We start from the raw sequence: 21420 nt of genomic DNA, 5'->3' as shown, positions 1-21420 counted from the left end.
TAACTCTGTCTTCGATTGTCTAAGGCTCTCCTGCAGTCTCTGTAACAGTGCTGTGTTTAAGTTCATTGAAAACTGTTCACTCCTTTCAGAATTGACCCAGATTTCTCAGGATCTCCATTGTCACTTTCCCCTTTACTTCTTCATATTCTCCAATAAAATCTACTTCAAACACATTTTGAGAATCATCTTACCCCTATTGTCATCCTTTGCATTTAAATAATTACCATTCTATAAGTTTAACATCGATTTCATCATCGCTGTCAGAGTCAAAACTGGGATCTAACGTCCAACTAATAAGGCATTGGAAAAATTCCTCATCCAGGGCATTACTTTTGGAAGTTACTATGTCCCTTTCTTATCCTCCCATATTTCTCCTTTAAATTATTTGCCTATGTGCCACCTCATTATTTCTGGTTATTTCAACCACAGTCAATTTAAGTCTCACATATTGTGTTTCTATATTTTCCTTTTCATACTTCAGTTGATTTTCACCTTCTCCCAGTACAAAACACAAAAGGCCTAAATCCTCACTGTCTTGCTTTTGGTATTATTTTAGTCTTACTTTCTTTCTTTCTTCCTTTCGAAAATTCTTTAAAGGTTTCTTAATCATGTCAGTAGAAAGAGCAGTTAGCTATAATGCTATTGCATCCATTGTGTTTCTTTATCCATCTTCACAGTATTGTTTGTCGACCTTTGTATTGCTGAAGAACTTCCATATCTCATTGCTATTGAAGAATATCCTGAACAAGTATATTTTATGACTGCATGTAACAGATTGTTTAACACTTAAGAAGAGAAAATCTGCAGATGTTGGAAATCCAAGCAACACACAAAAAATGCTGGAGGAACTCAGCAAGCCAGGCAGCATCTATGGAAAAAAAGTACAGTCGACGTTTCAGGCCAAGACCCTTCAGCAGGAATCTGTTCCTGCGGCATTTTGTGTGTTTAACACTTAATATTGGACCCATGCTAAACAATAAGGTTCAAGCCTTAGGCCTGTGACTGAGGCTAAGCATATTTAAGTTTGCCAACAACTCCACTATTCTTGACGAATGAAGGTAGTGACAAATCAGCAGATGTGTGGTGGAAAGTATATTGGTTGGTTGTACCATAGCCTGGTATGGAAACACCAATACCCTTGTATGGAACAGCATACAAAAAAACAGGGGATACAGCCCAGTGTATCACGGGTAAAGCTCTCCCCACCATTGAGCACATCTATACGGGGCTCTATCGCCGAAAGCAGCATCCATCATCAAGGACCCCCACCACCCAGCGTATGCTCTCTTCTCACTGTTGCCATCAAGGAGAAGATACAGGAGCCTCAGAATCCATATCAGCAGGTTCAGGAACAGTTATTACCCCTCAACCATCAGGATCTTGAACCAGAGAGGATAACTTCATTCAACTTCATTTGCCCAATCTGAGCTATTCCCACAACCTTTGGACTCACCTTCAAGGACTCTTCATCTCATATTCTCAATAGTTATTCCTGATTTTTTTTCTTTTTGTATTTGCACAGTTCATTTTTTTTTGTTTTATGCTCATTATTATCCATCCTGTTGGGTGTGGTCTTTTATTGATTAAATTGTGTTTTTTGGGTTTACTGTGATTGTCCACATGAAAATGAACCTCAGTTTTGCACATGCTGACATATAGGTACTTCAATATTAAATTTACTTAGAACTTTGAACTTTGCTATTTTGTCCTCCCTTTGCACTGTGTGATCTTTACTAGCTGTGTAATCAATAACAAGGGACGGCTCCTTGACCTCAGCTCTGCTGCAAGTTGTTTTTGCTTTCAATTTAATTATAATCAATACCCCATGAATTCTAGAGACCAGAATTCAGATGCTAACAATGTCTTTGAAATTTTCTTTGAGAATATTTGGTGTGATACTTTCAGGAACACACCTGAGAACAATATTTTGCAACTCTCTTGTCCATTGTGGCTTGGATTGCTCTCCTTGATTCATCAGCTTCAACTTCATGCCCATCAGTTCGTTCCCATGGGCACTGATTTCCTTTCCAATAGCTCCTCATTTTCAAAGCATAACTACAATTCTTGTTAGGACCAATTCTGACATCAACTGTTAGACTTTTTTGTGTGTGACTTCCAGGTTTGTGAAGTGAAAAGTCTCAGAAACTCAGGAGCTTGGCAGTAACTAGCTTAGTTACCTTAAAATGCCATTTCTGAGTAGCTCGGCGATGTTCAACGTACAATTCAAAGGAGCAGTCAATATTCAATAGTAGCCTTGATGCCACAATCACCCTTTATAACAGCTATTATTAGATACAATGCAAGTCAATTTTACATGAACATTTTCACAAATGTTCATTGTTTTTCTGGGTATCTCTGTCCTGTAAATATTTTTGCTGGAGTTACGGAGTAAAACTTGCAAGGTTAGATCTGTGAACGGACAGCTCTGACCAGGGTATTTTGGCTTCCAAAACCAATGCTGATATATGAGCCTTGAGCAGTCCTCGATGAATGTCCGACACTCAGAACATCACCCGGGGTACTTATGACAAATTCCATAAATACATCAAAAATGCCAAAATAAATACAAGAGTCAAAACAGAACAGAAAACATAAGAAACACTCAACAGGATAGAAAGAGTTTGAGGAAAGAAAAGGAGAGTAAATATTTCAAGTTAGTGATCTTAAGTAGAAAAGATTCTGAGGAAAAATTTCTAAGACTAAATTGAAAAGAGATTAATCCTACTACATTTCAATGGTTCTCTCAAACTATGTCATGTTTAAATTTAGAAAATATTAGAACTGTCATTTATGATCCTTCTATTAAATTCGAAGAGACTTGGAGGCCATTTATTCAATACTTTCATACGTAGTTTGAGCCTCTCCAAATGTACTCTGCTACTTTTAGATCTATGGAGAGAGGAGCGGAGTTAATGGCAACATTGGTTTTATCTGATGTAACATAATAGCCCATTTCTTCTATTTCTTTTTTTTAGGTTAGTTGATTAGTTTGATTTAGATTAGGGTTTTTTTCTTTTTGAGGCATATTTTTCTCTCCTTTCTTTTTCAAGGATATTTTTGAATTTTTTTTAATATACTACTAAATTTGTACTCTGTAAGATTTTGGGATGTTAATATCTGTGTATTAACTGTGTTTATATCCATGTATACTAATTATTAACGATGTAATCCCAATAGCTTTGTATCAATTTTTTGTAATGTTTGAGATTTTGATATTATTAAAAAGATTGAAAAAGAAAAAAGATTCCACAAAAAGAAAAGTAAGAGAATAAAAGACAAAGTCTATGATACGGAAACACGAGGGGTGATTGATAAGTTTGTGGCCTAAAGTAGAGGGAGTCAATTTTAGAAAACCTAGCACATTTATTTTTCAACATAATCCCTTCCTACATTTGCACACTTAGTTCAGCGGTCGTGGAGCATACGGATCCCTTCTTTGTAGAAGTTGGCGCCTTGGACCTTCAGAAAATGGTCCACAGGAGGGATGATTGATAAGTTTGTGGCCTAAGGTAGAAGGAGGTGAGTTATTAACTTCAAACTTTCTGCATAATCACTCAAAGAGTTAAACTACACATGCATGTAACGAGAGCTGTATAATTCATCTTCTTTTACCTCAGGCTACGAACTTATCAATCACCCCTCGTATGGAGCATCTGGGGAGATGACAGAATAAGAGATTGTGCAAGGCAAAAGGTCATCCTAAAAGAGTAGAATCTATACTTGAAGGTAGCGGGATCTCATCTTGGAGTGTGAGGGAGGATAAACTGTTTGACCTAGATGCTTCACAGATTGATAGGTTCAAGACAGCTGCATTAAGCTCCTCAAATACTTTCAATTCATGTAACATATTGACACATAAATTTTTTTTCTGTTATTTTCAGGCTGTTTTTCTTTGCAGGTGAGGATCCACAATGACATGTGCAGGCAGGAAGCTGAGGTTTTTCTCATGAATTAGTTTCAAATCTACTACACCTTCACAATATAATCTCACTGGAAAATGCCAGTCACTTTGTTTTTAATGACTGGGGCTGGCAAATAGTACAACTGACTATATGCAAATAACATATTTAGTACAATGAGTAAAATTACAAGTTACATTACATATTTTGTAATGACTCCTGTTCAGTGAAATTATGCTACGTAACATCAATGGCCTGCACCAACCTACCATTGGTGATGTCAATTCTTGAGGGAACTGAAGGTATAATAAAAGTGGCCAAGTTAGTGACTGTTACCATCCCAACTAGTTTCAACTAGTCTTGTGGTTTCTTACAATCTACAATCAAGTTCACATTTTATTATACCAAGTCATAAGTATGCATTTTAGTCCCATTTGATTTGTTTCAACTTATCATTTTGCTATAGGATCGTCACAATAGATTACAGTAACTTTTATTTCCAACTCAAACAAGAGAAAATCTGCAGATGTTGGAAATCCAAGCAACACACACAAAATGCTGGGGAAACTCAGCTGTGCTGGCAGCATCCAGTAGTAGACATCACTACCCCTCTCCTTCACCATTTCCCATCCCCTTTTCCCTCTCTCACCTTATCTCCAGCCTTTTTCTCTCCAGTCCTGTTGAAGGGTCTCGGCCCAAAACGTCAACTCTACTCTTTTCCATAGATGCTGCCTGGCCTGCTGAGTTCCTCCAGCATTTTGTGTGTGTTGCTTGGATTTCCAGCAACAGCAGATTTTGTCTTGTTTGTGATTGAATACAATTAAAGGATAGTTTTGAAATCCCAATATACATTAATCAGAAATGATCAGCTATAAGCACAAAGCAGTGTACTGTGCCTTCAATTTCCAGCTGATTTGTATCATCAAAATGACGTGACAAAAAGCAGTTTCAATTCAAAGCAATATATCTGCTTTAGGGTGTGTGGTTCAAAGTGTTTCCACATGTTACATGCTTCTCGACCTCTATCAAAGCAGTTATACATGGAAGTGAGATCAAATCGATATGTATTATCCCCTATAACAGACCTGCTTCCCGTCCAACCCACCCTCTCCCTTCCTCTACAATTCTTGCTAAACTTCTTAATATATTCCAATACTGATAAAAGGTCTTGACCTGAAATGTTACTCTATACTTATTGGCAAATATGCTGAGTATTTCCAACATTTTTTTGTGATTAATGAATCCTAATGCACATATTGTGCATTGGGAATTTCTCCAAAAATAACCTGAGAAATGACAAATCTGTTGTATGATTAAAAAAATAGAGAATTAAAATCTAAAAACAAACTGCTGGAGGATGCCAGTGGATCTGATAGCATATCTGGAGGCAAAGGGATAGTCAACATTTTGGGTTGAGGACCAACACCATTACTCATGCAGAGTTTTAACCCAAAACTTTGACTATCCTAGATGCTGTCTGATATCTACTAAGTGTCTCCATCAGTTTTTTTTCACTCTAGATTGTGGCATCTACAATTAAAGCCACATTTATTAATGAACAGAAATGCTCCAATCTTAGCAATTTACTTGCAATTGTTTTGTCACCATACAAGGAGACGTAATAGGTGGGCTGTTAATTGTGGGGTCCTCCAAGTGTTTGCCCTTAACTTATCAATCAGCTGATTGGTGGTCATTATGGAAACCCATTTGTGATGTAGTGAGGAAGTCTTGTCACTGATTGGTTGTGTGGCAAACTTTGTGCGTTGTTTTCTGGAATTTTGACCATATTGACATCTAAATAGCATCAAGGTCTACAGTTCTAGGAATTCTCTTTCATGCTGCATGTTTGCTTATGCCATGACTTTCACTGATGCCCAGTCAAATTTGTGCCCCTCTTGATCTTCATGGGTAGAGACTAAGGAGAGTTGGTCATGTCGCTTTACAGCCAGTTGATGTTCATGGATCCTTGTGGAGAGTTTTCTTCCAGGTTGGCCAACATAATTTGCCGTAGTCTCCACATTGGAATTTGTAGACCATATTGGTTTTGTCCAATAGCTTAGTTCATTCTTTTGATCTGCAGAGCACTCTCCTCGATGTTGCTGTTGGCTTACGCATAACCAAAATTTTATATTCTTGGAGGGGTCGGGCCAATATTTCCAAGAAATTTCAAATGTATGAAAGGACAACCTGTTTGGTTGCTTCTTGGTTGGTACATTGTCAACCTCATCGGCATCTTCACATGAAGTTCCATGGGTATCATTTCGTGCGAATAATTTAAAGAGATGTTTCTCCTCTTCGCCCTTGATCTGTGAACACTAACTGGCTTTCAAGCAGCATGACCAACTCTCCCTAGTCTCTACCCATAAATATCTAAAGGGGCACAAATTCGACTGGGCATCAGCGGCACAAGCAAACATACGGCATGCAAGAGAATTCCTGGAAGCATGGTTTTTCATGAACAATTCTCCAAACAGGCATATAGACCTTGAGTCTAATTATGAGCCAACGTGGGCAAATTCCCAGACCACAACACACAAAGCTCATCACACAACCAATCAGTGACAAGACTTCCTCCCTACGTCACAATTGAAGTTCTTTCTGTAATGATGACCAATCAGCTGATTGGTAAGTATATAAAGGCCAAGCATTCGGAGAACACCATAATTAACAGTGCATTGATGATGTCTCCTTGTATGGTGATGAAACGTTTGCAAGTAAGTTGCCAAGATTGGAGAACAACTCAACCCAACTATTAGAAAAACAACATATAGCACAATACAGGCCCTTTGGCGCACAAAGCTGTGACCACCCAAGCAACACATTGTCCAAATTATTCTCAACAGAAATGCCTTGAAGTTAAAACCATCATGAAGAGATTAAAATGCTTGAATGGACATTTGTAAATTTAATTGAAGCATTATCCTAAAATTCTTGCATTTTTTAACATAGAACGCAGTAATGGGATCTTTGTAGCTAGCTCTTCAAAAAAACATATCCTAATCCAAACAAAACTCCTGCTGCATCACAGATGTGCTGTTACTGAATGAATGTGATCTTATTGTGGTCAACTTTCCAGCTCTTAGCTCCATCCCTCCCCTTCCTGTCTTCTCCTATCATTTCCGATCTCCCCCTCCCCCTCCCACTTTCAAATCTCTTACTATCTCTTCTTTCAGTTAGTCCTAACGAAGGGTCTCGACCCAAAACGTGGACTGTACCTCTTCCAGTAGATGCTGCCTGGCCTGCTGCGTTCACCAGCATTTTTTGTGTGTGTTGCTTGAACTTCCAACATCTGCAGATTTCCTCATGTTTATTGTGGTCACAGATGGTCAAAGAAATCAGTGAGAAAGAATCTTACTTCAGTGTTGTACTGTCAAACAGCATGTTTTCAGGGTGATAAGGTTTGTAAATGCTAGATTTTCCACATGTAGGTAAAATTTGTCGTTTCCCAAATCAGTAAGTTTGAGAAAGTCACTAAGGGCAAATTTTGCATGTGGCATCAATATTGATGTCACTTGAGGTGCTTTATACTAAAATGAAAATGTTGGGTAGGGTGAAGATCACACTGACAAAGTTCAAAGTAAACTTTTTATTAAAGTGAGTTACAAAAAAAAAATAAAATTATTCACCCACTTGGAAATTTTCATGTTTTATTGTTGAACATTGAATCACAAAAGATATAATTTGGCTTTTCGACACTGATCAACATTAAAAAGTGAAATCAGATCATTACAAAGTGATCGGAATTAATTACAAGTGAAAAACACGAAATAATGCATTGCAAAAGTAGGCACACCCTTCAAGTCAATATTTAGGAGGTGCACCTTTGGCAGCAATTACAGCTCTGAGTCTGTGTGGATAGGTCTCTACCATCTTTGCACATCTGGACACTGCAATTTTCCTCCCCATTCTTCTTTACAAAACTGCTCAAGCTCTGTCAGATTGCATGGGGATCGTGAGTAAACAACACTTTTCAAATCCAGCTACAAATTCTCAATTGGATTGAGGTCTAGACTCTGACTTGGCCACTCCAGAACATTAACTTTGTTGTTTTTAAGCCATTCCCCTGTAGCTTTGGCTTTATGCTTGGGGTCATTGTCTTGCTGGAAAACAAATCTTCTCCCAAGTCGCAGCTCTCTTGCAGACTGCATCAGGATTTTCTCCAGTATTTCCCTGAATTGTACTGCATTCATTTTACGCTCTACCTTCACAAGCCTTCCAGGATCTACTTCAGTGAAGCTTCTCCACAGCATAATGCAACCACCAGCATGCTCCATGGTTGGCAATTTTTTGATGATGTGCAATGTTTGGCTTACACCAAGCATTGCATTTAGTCTGATGGCCAAAAAACTCCATTGTGGAATTCAGTCAACAAAGTCAACAAGTTCAGCACAGGTGCAGGAAGCAGCGCCAATGCAGTCATCGATGTAGCACGGGAAAAGTGCAGGACAGTCACCAGTGTAGGCTTAGAACATAGACTGCTCCAGATAGCCAACAAACTGGTGGGCATAGCTGGGACCCATGCTAGTGCCCATGGCTACCCCTTTTGTTTGAAGGAAGTAGGAGGAACTAAAGGAGAAATTATTTAGAGTGAGGACAAGTTCTGCTTGGTGGAGGAGAGTGGTGGTTGAGGGGAACTGGTTAGGTCTGGTGTCCAGAAAAAAATGGAGAGCTTTGAGAGCTTCCTGGTTGGGGATGAAGGCATAGAGAGACTGGACATCCATCGTAAAAATAAGATAATGGGAGCCAGGGAACTTGAAATCCTTGAAAAGATTTTGAAGGAAGCGAGAGGGAGTCTAAGGAGAAATTATTTAGAGTGAGGCCAAAGGAGAAATTATTCAGAGCACTACACCTCCTCCCTCACTACTATTTAAGGCCCTAAACAGTCCTTCAAGGTGAGGCAACACTTTACCTGTGAGTATCTTGGGGTCATTTACTGTGTTCGGTACTCCCAGTGTGGCCTTCTGTATATCAGTGAGACACGACGTAGATTGGGAGACCACTTCACCAAGCTCCATCTGCCAGAAAAGGCGGAATCTCCCAGTGGCCACCCATTTAATTCCACTTCCCATTCCCATTCCCATTCCAATATGTCCATCCATGGCCTCCTTCACTGTTGGGATGAGGGCACATTTAGGTTGGAGGAACAACAGTTTATTTTCCGTTTGGGTAGCCCCCAACCTGATGGCATGACCATTGATTTCTCAAACCTGGTAATGTTCTACCCCGCCCCCACCCCTTCACTGTTTCCATTCCCCTTTTCCCTCTCTCTCTTTATCTCCTTCCCTACCCATCACCTCCTTCTGGTGCTCTTTCCTCTCTTTTTCCTTCTTCCATGGCCTTCTGTCTCTCTCACCAATCAACTTCCCAGCTCTTTACTTCATCCCTCTCCCTCCAGTTTTCACTTATCACCTGGTGCTCCTCTCTCCCCTCCTCCCACCTTTTAAACCTACTCCTCAGCTTTTTTTCTCCAGTCCTACCAAAACATCGACTGTATTTTTTTCTGTAGATGCTGTCTGGCCTCCTGAGTTCCTCCAGCATTTTGTGTCTGTTGCTAGGGTTTCCAGTAGCCACATCTGCTCTCAGGATGAGGCTTTTCATTCCAGGACGGGGGAGATGTCCTTTTTTAAAGAAAGGGGCTTCCGTTCCTCCACCATCAAATCTGCTGTCAAACGCATCTTCCCCATTTCACGCACATCTGCTCTCACTCCATCCTCCTGCCACCCCACTAGGAATAGGGTTCCCCTGGTCCTCACCTACAACCCCACCAGCCTTCAGGTCCAACATATTATTCTCCGTAACTTCCGCCACCTCCAACGGGATCCCACCACTAAGCACATCTTTCCCTCCCCCCCCCCTGCTTTCCACAGGGATCGCTCCCTACGTGACTCCCTTGTCCATTCGTCCCCCCATCCCTCCCCACTGATCTCCCTCCTGGCACTTATCTGTGTAAACGGAACAAGTGCTACACATGCCCTTACACTTCCTCCCTTACCACCATTCAGGGCCCCAAACAGTCCTTCCAGGTGAGGCAACACTTCACCTGTGAGTCGGCTGGGGTGATATACTGCATCCCGTGCTCCTGATGTGGCCTTCTATATATTGGCGAGACCCAACACAGACTGGGATATCGTTTTGCTGAACACCTACGCTCTGTCCGCCAGAGAAAGCAGGATCTCCTAGTGGCCACACATTTTAATTCCACATCCCATTCACTTTCTGACATGTCTATCCACGGCCTGCTCTACTGTAAAGATGAAGCCACACTCAGGTTGGAGGAACAATACCTTATGTTCCGTCTGGGTAGCTTCCAACCTGATGGCGTGAACATTGACTTCTCTAACTTCCGCTAATGCCCCACCTCCCCCTCGTACCCCATCCGTTATTTATATACACACATTCTTTCTCTCACTCTCCTTTTTCTCCCTCTGTCCCTCTGACTATACTCATTGCCCATCCTCTGGGGCTCCCCCCCCTCCCCGTTTTCCTTCTCCCTGGGCCTCCTGTCCCATGATCCTCTCATATCCCTTTTGCCAATCACCTGTCCAGCTCTTGGCTCCATCCCTCCCCCTCCTGTCTTCTCCTATCATTTTGGATATCCCCCTCCCCCTCCCACTTTCAAATCTCTTACTAGCTGTTCCTTCAGTTAGTGCTGACGAAGGGTCTCGGCCTGAAACGTCGACTGTACCTCCTCCTAGAGATGCTACCTGGCCTGCTGCATTCACCAGCAACTTTGATGTGTGTTGCTTGAATTTCCAGCATCTGCAGAATTCCTTGTATCTGCAGGTTTTCTCTTGTTTGTGAAGTATGCCATATGACTTCTTTACCACTCTATTCGCCTGTGTAGATTTGTGAATTTTCAAGGATCTAGCGACTTGGAATGTCCCTGCACATCAGCATTGTTAACAAACCTGCTATAAACAGTTTACTGTCCCTTATCATTTGATTTCCTGAAGTGCAACACTTCAAGTTAAATTCGATTGCGAGACTGAAAATGACAAAGAGTTCTGTATGCTGACCCTGATATTCATTATGTTGATGAAGTGTCCTTTTCTGATCCTGTCTCTCATTGGTGTTTTTTTTTGCACTCATGTTTTTTATTGCCCAGACTATTTATTTATTTATTTATTTATTTATTGGGATACAGCATGGAATAGGCCATTCGGCCCTTTGAGCCACCCAGCCCAGCAATCCACCGATTTAATCCTAGCCTAATCATAGGACAATTTACAGTGATCATTTATCCTACTCACTGGTATGTCTTTGGACTATGGGAGGAAACCCACATAGTCACAGGGAGAAATGAGAAACTGCTTACAAACCCAGCTCACCTGTACTATAAATTGTGCCACCCCTTCTCTGACTATTTCGTTACTGATTTGTATAGTTTATGTATAATTTATGTTCTGTGTGCTTTCTGAATTTATTAGTCCTCTGTGGGTAATTATTTCATTGTAACTGTACCTCACTAGATTTGTGTATATGATGATAAACTTGATTTGACTTGACTGAAGAGTTTAAGCTGTTTGGATCTATCACAACTATTGTGCACATTTCCCAGGAGTGAAACTAGTTTTTGTCAAGTATGAAAAATTAAACCATAGATTTCTAAAGAACGTGGAATTTCGTAACACTTCTGATAATGTAATGCCAAAAACATTCAGTTTGAAATGTGTGCTGATACCATTGAAACATGACTGAAGTATATGGTTCTGTAACGGTGTAATGAACAACTGACCTGTTTTGCAATTAATACAGAGAGCTTTTCTCCGATTAGAGCACAGCTGCTGTGCTTTGCAATTGGCTGCTGATTTTCTCAGTTGCTTGGGGTCAGTTTACATAGCTGTGAGGTAATCATGCCTTGCTGGTTTCTTCCATTCACGATCCAGTATTGCCATCAGACCACCAGGACCATTATCCAGTATGATAATGAGAAACTAAAAACCCTATCAGCAAGGCTTGCTTAGTCAGGGGTCAATACCTAATCTCTTTAACAGCTGTCAACTCCTCTAAATGAATGACTGCGAATTTTATTTCAACTGGTTCTAATTTGAGAAGAATCACCAGAATAGTTTTTCATTTTATTGTTAAAGGAGGAGAGTTCATTTTACCCATGAGACCATAAAGTTGGAAGTAAAACGGCAAAATCACCCGATGAAATATTATGTACAAGTGAGTGAATTGTGTTTTGTAAGAGCCATTAAAAAAGTTTATGTGAAGTGCTTCTGAGGAAGCATGAAACTACTGAAACAAAACATGCAGTCCTGATTTCTCTCTGCAAAAGTTCATCTCACTTAATTTCCAAGCACCTCTAATGTGTTGTTCCACTTTATCCTTCAGTGCATTCAGTGCTTCAATGCAAATATTTTTGACATTCTTTCAGACATCAAATATTACAGATCTCAACACTTCTAGAATTTAAAATATGATCCTGTCCAGCTTCATTGTCTTCCAACCTCATCGCTTCCTCCAGTCCCACCCCTTGCAATGATTTAATTATCCCTTCGGATCTTCCTTTCCTTCATCACATATGTTCAGTCCCCATCAGAGATCTCACCTTCATTCACTACATCCTCTTAACGAGTTCCATAGCATTATTCTTCTGCTGTTGTTCATTTTTGCACACATCTCTTTGTCCTCAGCCCAGACTTTGAACACTTTTTCCTATCTTCAGAATTTCAAAAACACCCCGTATTAATCTATTTCTCATGAACTGTGAACATTGATCATTTCAATTTTATTACTGTCCTTGCTCGGTCTAACCTATCCTTCTCTGAACTTGGAATTTTCCACTCACTGAAGATCAACTGCCAGTTATTAAAGTAATTGTTACTTTGATATCTTTGGCCTCTGTCCCACTGAAAACATTCCCTCTGTTCTCTCCTTCTCTCCCACTCTCCAGAATTTATAACTCACTTGTGTTCTCAATTTTCCACTTCCGATGTAGGGACCTTTACCTCATTTGTTGATTGTATTTATCTCTCCACAGATGTTATTTGTTCTACTAAATGCATCCAGTAAATTCTGTTTTTGTTAAGGATTTTATTTAGTGAAAGAGAGTGTTGTAAACCCTTTCAGCTCTTCAAGCCATGCTCTCCCAGCAATTCCACAACCCCAATTAACCCTAACCTAATCACAGGATTATTTACAATGACTAATTAATCTAACCAGTAAGTCTTTGGACTGTGGAGGAGAAAAAAACAGAGCACCTGGGTGTGGGGAGACCCACACATTCCAAAAATAATTTCAGAAGTTCAAAGTTCAAAGTAAAATTTATTATCCGAGTACATACATGTCACCACATACAACCTTGAGGTCCTTTTTCTCTGGGTATACTTAGCAAATCTATAGAACAGTAACTTTAAGCAGGGTAAATAGACAACAATCTGTGCAAATGCAGATATAAATAAATAGCAATAAATAATGAACATGAAATAACAAAATAACAGAGTCCTTAAGTGAGTGTAGTTTCCCCTTTTGTCCAAGAGCCTGATAGTTAAGGGGTAGTAACTGTTCTTGAACCTGGTTGAAAATGAAGACGTACTGGGGCTTATTATTAGATAATCTTATCAGATATTAATAATATTATTAAATATTATTAGATGTTAAAAGTATTAATGGCAAGAACCAGAATGCCAGGAATAGAGGTATATATTTTTCCACTTAAAAACAAATCTGATATGAATAAGCATTATTCAAGATGAAATTTGTGTCTTACATGGTTTTCAGTAGCTATTTTACCTTCAATCTTCGTCACCCTTCCTGAATGAAACTGGTCAGTTCTGCTGAGATTCAATTCATCCTACATGCAGAGAGCTTAAGTAATTAAGGCTTTAGACAATTGAATCATAAGAGGCTTTACATCACAACCCAAGCCTCTTCTTGCCAAATCAATACTTATGAATCATAGCACAGGAACAGACACTTCAGCCCGTGATGTCTACACTAAACATGATGCCAATCTAAAATAATCTCATCTCTTTGTACATGATCCATATCTCTTTATTCACATAACTGTCTAAATGTCTCCTTAATATTTCTATCATATTAACTTCTACACCTCCCCCTATAGTGCATTTCATGCAGCAATCACTTTCTGTGTGGAAAAACAAGCGGCATCAGTCATCCACTTTAACTTTGCCCCATCCTATCTTAGATCTGTATCTACTAGCATTTGACATTTATATGCTGACAGAAGACTTTGACTATATCTATCATATTTATGCCTCGCATAATTTTATAAGCATCTGTCAGGTAGGACTAGTAATAAAATCCAGAAATCTAGACTGCTCCACGGCAAAGCCTGCTGTAACGTTACCACCACTATTCTTTCTTTCTATATAGCTTCAGGCCCTTTGAGACCAGTGACTCACCTCTGTCAATTAACAACAGACAATCAGTACATGCTGGCACTATGGAAAGCAAATGGGACAAAAAAAAAACTCACAGGTCCCCTGGTTCTGATGATCTGCATCCTAGGCCATTAAAAGAGGTGATGTAGAGATAGCTGATGTAACCTTTCAATCTCCTCCAACATAGCACTCAGCACCAAGGATAAGCTTCTCTCTGCTCCACACGTAGGGCACTATAGTCCAGTGACTAGCCACCTTCAGTTCCATACTTAAATAAAGCACCACTTTAGAAATGTACTGAGAGTGTTAAATCAGATCACAATATGTTTTCACCTTTCTCTCAATCAGCCCATCTGGAATAAGGGCGGCATACGATCGGGAAGAGTTGTAGCCCAACACCAAATGCAGTCTGTAACTCCGAGCTGTCGTAGCATATGGGAAAGAGAGTTGGGGATGATGATACTATGACGTCCTCAGCAGCTCTGCTGGTCACAGACTCAGCAATGACCATTCCACTTAGGCGTGCAACAGCTCCTCCATGCAATTAAAATGAAGCTGTGACTCATGCTTGGTGCTACTAGTGGTTATGTAAAATGCTGGGACGTGTTTTAGTCCTGTGCATTTGTTTGAGATTTACATTTCCACTGACTGGTGTTTCACCTGCTGGCAGTGTTTGCACTGGGGAATGTGGAGTGTGTGATGATGCACAGGAGCAAATGAAAGTTGGGACACATTCCTGTTTCATTAAGATTGTTGGTCTGTGAATAGTGGAGGTGTGGTGCTTTCATGCAGTACACTATCTCATGGTCACTTGGTGAAATATGAGATTGGTAGATGTATTCATTGATGGTGGTTATTTATGTTGGAATTTAACATTGCATCATTGCTGATGGTTTGGATTGAGATCGGAATACCAACCATTTCCTATTGCAGTCACAATATGGTGCGCCATATTAATGCTAGGCACTCACAATGTTGCGCCTGCTTTTGAGACAAAGGTCATAGGTCACTACAGTTAGTGCCACTGCAGGAAGAAATCATAGAAGAGAATGTGCAGCATCAGAATCAAAGCCCAGGATTTAACTGTACATCATGCTCCCTGTTTCCATTTTCAGGGTCGGTATTCAGCCTAAATTGAATGTGGTGTTGAAGCTGCATCCTTGGGAAGTAAACAGTTGGAGATTTTGGGCCTTTGTACTGCAGGAAGGATGGTGAGGCAATAGAGAGAGTTCATGGCAACCTCATTGGGAGGTTCTACAGTAAGGAGATACAAAATGAAAGGAAGTTGAGTGGCACAATGACATAGCGGGTAGAGCTATTGTCTCACAGATCCAGCAGTCTTGTTTCAATGCTGATCGCTAGTCTATGTGGAGTTGGCACATTGTCTCTCTGACTGTATCAGTCTTCTCTCCCTCACTAAAGTGCTATAATTTCCTCCAGTCTGTGATAGTTCCTGATTGTGCACTGTAAGTGACCACTGTTGTAGTATGGGTTGTATTGCAATATTACTAGGATATGTCATTAACTTTGATGTTTCGTGGCAGCAGTGTGTTGCAATACATAGTAATACAGATATAAATTACAATAAGATGTATATTTAAAAAAAATAAGTAGTGCAAAAGAGAGGGAAAATACTGAGGAAGTGTTCATTTGTTCATTGTCCATTCAGGAATCTGATGCCGGAGGGGAAGAACTTGTTCCTGAAATGTTGAGTGTGTGTCTTCAGGCTCTTGTACCTCCTGCTTGATGGTAGTAATGAGAAGAGAGCATGACCTGGGTGATGGGGGTCCTTAATGATGGATGCCACCTTTTTGATGCATCGTCACTTGAAAGTGTCCTGAATGCAGGAAAGGATAGTGTCCATGATGGAGACAACTGCGTCTACAACTTTCTACAGCTTTTTCTGATCTTGTGCAGTGGGCCCTGCATACCAGACAGTGATGCAACCAGTTAGAATGCTCACCATGTTACACCTGTAGAAATTTGTGAGTATCTTTGGTGACATACCAAACCTCCTCAAACTCCTCATGAAGTACAGCCACATCCATGCCTTCATTGTAATTGCATCAATATGTTGGACTCAGGATAGATCCTCAGAGATGTTGACACCCAGGAACTTGAAATTGCTCACCTTTTCCACTTCTGATCCCTCAATTAGATCTGCTGTGAGTTCCTCGATTTACCTGTCCTGAAGTCCACAATCAATTCCTTGGTCTTACTGAGGTTGAGTGCAAGGTTTTTGTTGCGGGACCACTTAACCAGCTGATCCAACTCCCTCCTGTACACCTCCTCATCACCATCTGAAATTCTGCTGACTGCCGACAATAGTAGTGTCAACAGCAAATTTTTAGATGGTCTTTGAGCTGTACCTAGCCACACAATCATGGGTGTAAAGAGGGTAGAGCAATGGCTAACCATGCGTCCTTGAAGTGCACCAGTGTTAATTATCAGCAAGAAGGAGATTTTTTTTTCCAATCTGCACAGTCCGTGGTCTGCTGGTGAGAAAGTCAAGGATCCATTTAGGGAGGGAGGTAAAAATGCCCATGCTTTGGAACTTTTTTGATTAAAATGGAGTGTATAATTATGTTGAACGCTGAGCTGTAGTCAATAAACAGTAGTCTTGATTGCCACAGTTATAGAGCTTAGCAGACTGTGAATCTCCTGTTTTGGGTATGTCTGGCATTTTCTTGAAGGGACACACCATTCCACTCAGATTTTGATGTTGGTGACAACTGTGACATTCAGACTCGAAGATGAATCCCTGAATATTGTACAGTCCACTGACGTAAAGCAGTCCCGTAAGCATTCCTCAGCCTCCCTTGAATATACTTTCTTGGTCCTCACCACTGGTGCTACAGTCTTTAGTCCCTGCCTATATGCTGGGAGTAGAAGTTTAGCCAGCTAATCGGACTTTCCAAAGGGTAGGTGTGGGATGGCATGGTCAGCGTTCTTGATGATGATATAACAGTGGTCACGTGTGTTGGCTCCTCTGTTTCCACAGCTGAAATGTAGGGGAACCAGGGATGCTAATGGGTTTGTGAATTTGAATAAGAAGCATGGAAACGTGGAGGCTTTGCAAAGGGAATTAGGATAGACGCCAGGGAAAATCATGTGATTAGAACTAGAATATACTGTTAATATTCTGTTACTGTACAGTTATTGTAGAATTGGCGAGTACTGAATTAAATAAACTCAAGGCTTACTAGGAGCTTCAAAACATGTGCTAGCCTTCATTGAAGACTAACAATCATTGCGTGTACCCATTGTGCGTACTTACATTAGGTGCACTTAAATACTTAAATGAAATATATCCAAAGACTTTCCCTCCTTGGAACTGGTTCACCTACATACAGCAATTATAGGTTCTAATTATTGAACGAGCTTCTCAAATGTTTGCGCTTTCTCGTTCAAACATTATTTCCTGACCTGAAGAAATAGTGATCTCAGTTCATCTTCTCTTCAGTAGCCGATTCTGTATTTACTTCTAGATCAAATCTATCAGACATTTCTCCAGAATATTTTGGTATATTTGCTTAATGTGAACACTTCTCACCTTTTCTCCAATGACTCCAGGGCTCCAGTGCTAGAATCATGGAACTGTATGGCACAGGTTTGAATATGAATTCCTAGTAGAGTAAATGAAAATCAAAAGAAAACTTCACATTGGAAATCTAAAATGAAAACAGGCAGCATCCATGGAGAAAAAAACAAAGTTAAGCTTCCAATGGAAGAGTACTCAGAAGACGGGGCAGGGGGGTGGGGGCGGGGGGGCGGGGGGGCGGGGGATGGAGCCAAGAGCTGGATATTTGATTGGCCAAAGGGATATGAGAGGATCATGGAACAGGAGGCCTAGGGAGAAAGAAAAGGGGGAGGGGGGAAAACCCAGAGGATGGGCAAGGGATATAGTGAGAGGGACAAAAAGGAGAGAGAGACAAAGAATGTGATATATCCCTTTTGCCAATCAACTGTCCAGCTCTTGGCTCCATCCCACCCCCTCCTGCCTTCTCCTATCATTTTGGATCTCCCCCTCCCCCTCCCACTTTCAAATCTCTTACTAGCTCTTCCTTCAGCTAGCCCTGATGAAGGGTCTCAACCTGAAACGTCGACTGTACCTCTTCCTAGAGATGCTGCCTGGCCTGCTGCGTTCACCAGCAACTTTGACATGTGTTGCTTGAATTTCCAGCATCTACAGATTTCCTCGTGGTGACTTTATTTATCTATGTACATCACCCAACTATATATTGAGGATTCCTGTCATTTTATCAAAAATAATTGACTTCAGGTTTAAGGTGGTGCTACCGAATGCATGTGACAGCTCACTTGTAGTTCAAAAGGCAAGAATTTCGACTAAAAACTTTACTAAAAGCACATTTTCTGAAGTAAACTGTGGTAAATATCACCACAAACAATGAAGAAGCAAGCAGAGGCGATGCTGATTCGAAGGATGGGCCATGTGGATGCATCTCAGTGTCAAGGGGCAACATGTTCAAGACAGGGTTGCAGACAGAGTTAGTATTGCTGACACCGTTGGAGTGAAAGATTTGGAGAGGAGGTGATGAGGAAGAGTTTTGATGGTGTCCTCCTAAACTGGGTTTGAGGTCGGATCATTCCAAGCGCCGAGCTGATTTGGTGAGATCAAGCCCAAGTATATTGCTGCACCAGGGTCTGGGTCCTAGACCAAGGCACTACCCAGCACTTGGACAATTTAAACGCCAGTGCAGAGAGAATGCAAAGCTTGAATGTCGGTACCAAAGGCAAGGGTCAGGCTGATTTCGCTCGCTCTTCCGTGATGTTCCTTCCTCTCGCTGCAGTGCTGAGGCTAAGATCCGCTCCAGCTGCTGTCTTCTCTGTGGATTTCTTGGCATTTAAGGTCTAGGGAGCAGATCTATGGTCTCAATCTGGCAATCCGGTTTGGAACGCAGTTGTTTGCCTGATGTGTGTGTGTGTGTGTGTGTGTGTGTGTGTGTGTGTGTGTGTGTGTGTGTGTGTGCGCGCGCGTGTGTGTGTGTGTGTGTGTGTGTGTGTGTCTGTGTGTCTGTGTGTTTTTATCCCTCTTTCTCAAAAGTGGTTATGCTCTTTCTCTTTTTTTAATTGGGTTCTTCTGGTTTCTTGCTTTTGTGGCTGCCTTCAAGCAGATAAACCTCAAGGTATATTCAAGATATATAATTTATACATTCTTTGATAATAAATGTACTTTGAATCTTTGAATTTCTTTCTGTGTAAGTACTTCAATCAGCAATAGAACAACCCTCAGGTATATTTATATTCATTTCTTCTGCATATTAATGTTAAAGTATTGCTGCTACTTGCCAATTAAATTATAGACTGTAAAAATCTTCCCTTTCAATGTTCAACATCTAAATTGACATTTTCCTCCTGGACAGATAGAGGGGTGAAAGGGTCCTTCTGTGACCATTGTTCTGGATGGCTAATTTTGGTTTGAATTTAGCTACCCTTGCTACATATCCCTTCTGCCACCTTAAATAATCAGATTTGTTGCACTTACTGCCATTTCATCTGTGGGGGAAAAATGTAGCCAGCTAACTCAAATGTTGCTTTGGGAATGGAGTTTGTTCCTACTGCTCTCCAACCACACACTACAGTCATGTCTGATCTTTGTAATGGGTGATGTTCCTTCACATTTTTGATAGCATTCCATTAAAATTTGAATATTTCAAACCAACACATAAGATTGCATGTGCTTAATATTTTGGACTGAATGTAGTCATTGTTTAAGTTACACACACACACACAATGGTGCAAATTTTAAGTAATCACAAAAGTTGTAATGTCAAGATAAATCCTCTAATTTAATGATATGCCTGAATGTAACATGATTAAAGTAAAATCAATTACCATTGGATGTAGGGAGTCTACTGAAGCCTTCAGTTGCAGTGTTCCTTCAATGTAATACACATATTGTATGCCCAAAGTGCACTGCACATGCAGCAGTAACATTAATTGGTGTCTAACTGATATTGATGTAACTATTGTAGAGCTAACGAGTACTGTATTAAATAAATTCCAACTAGGGCACCTGAACATGAGCCTATTTATTGAAGATTAACAACCTGCAATCGCATATATAATTATATCGTTGCATCACGTGCACACATAACTTATTTTCAGAATGGCCTTAATGGACTACATGGCCACTTTCTGTCCTCTCACAATTCAGTGATTGCAATGAAGGGATCAGGAGTTTGGTTTGGTTTGGTTGACCACAATACTCAGTAAAATCCAAATGTTTTCAATGTGGGTTCATATTTAAAAGAAGGATCTGAATATAGTAGATATCCTTCAATATGGATAAATCTAAGGGTATTTGCATAAATTATGCAAATTTTAGGCTAGATGAGGCCTCAATCTCAATATAATAGAAGCATTTGATGTGCATTAGTCATGATAGGTGTCATCTGATTCTGATGTCTACCATGAGGCTCCTCTCCTGGAGACTATTTAGTGCCGTACTCATCAATTTTATAACAGTTGCACAATGTGCTGCAACGGCAAATGAATTAGGGTATTTCATAAAAGATTACACACACCATACAAGACATTGCTACACTCCCATCAGAAATAGTACAATGATTTTTTCACCCTGATTTGTACAAGGATAGCACCATCACTGTGAATTCCAGAAGAGGGTGACGAGAATGATGCCATTCTAAGTTTCCTCATGCATGGAAAGGAAATTAGTAAGATTTCCCTCAGAAAATAATTTCTATAGAGATTGATTAAGACTCTTAAAATGATGAAAAAAGCCGATTCTGTGGAAATTGTCATTTAAGCTGATAATGTAGATAAAGGAGGAATAGCCTAAAGTGGATTAATCAAAATCCTAAAGCACAACTGATTCCAAAAATTGTTTTTTTCCACAGGTAATTATTAATGATTAGAGGATATTGTCAGAATATCAAGTTATTTTAGGCTCTTTCAAGTAGAGAATGTGTCCAGCAGAGAGTAAAGTATGCTTGAACCTTTGAATCTTTGCTGATTGCCTCCAGGGTCTAATGTTCCCGTGAAGTTGATTTAAGATGTGTTCTCTTTGCATTCTGTCTCATGACACTGCATGATAGGGAGTTAGGATGAGGGAGTAAGCTGCACACTGATTGCCATATGTTCGAATGGGATGGTCTGGATAAACAAGTTTATTTTTAACCTCCGTCAGA

The 21420-nt window shown here is 40.3% G+C and overlaps 1 long non-coding RNA gene across 3 annotated transcripts in view; it reads right to left on the bottom strand.

Moving 5' to 3' along the window:
* LOC134342799 (uncharacterized) overlaps window positions 1–14675 on the bottom strand; it is a 67446-nt gene extending 52771 nt beyond the window's left edge. Inside the window, exon 1 of one of the 3 annotated variants that reach the window (XR_010017102.1) lies at window positions 14582–14675. This is a non-coding gene — a long non-coding RNA (uncharacterized LOC134342799). Of the gene's footprint in view, window positions 1–13614; window positions 13820–14581 lie in introns of those variants that run through there. The other 2 variants (XR_010017100.1, XR_010017099.1) reach the window with 2 other exon arrangements.
* Between the last annotated feature and the right edge of the window lie 6745 nt (window positions 14676–21420).

The sequence above is a fragment of the Mobula hypostoma genome, chromosome 1, assembly GCF_963921235.1.
Source record: "Mobula hypostoma chromosome 1, sMobHyp1.1, whole genome shotgun sequence".
Lineage (NCBI taxonomy): Eukaryota > Metazoa > Chordata > Chondrichthyes > Myliobatiformes > Myliobatidae > Mobula > Mobula hypostoma.
This window is presented reverse-complemented; position numbering and strand designations above follow the sequence as displayed.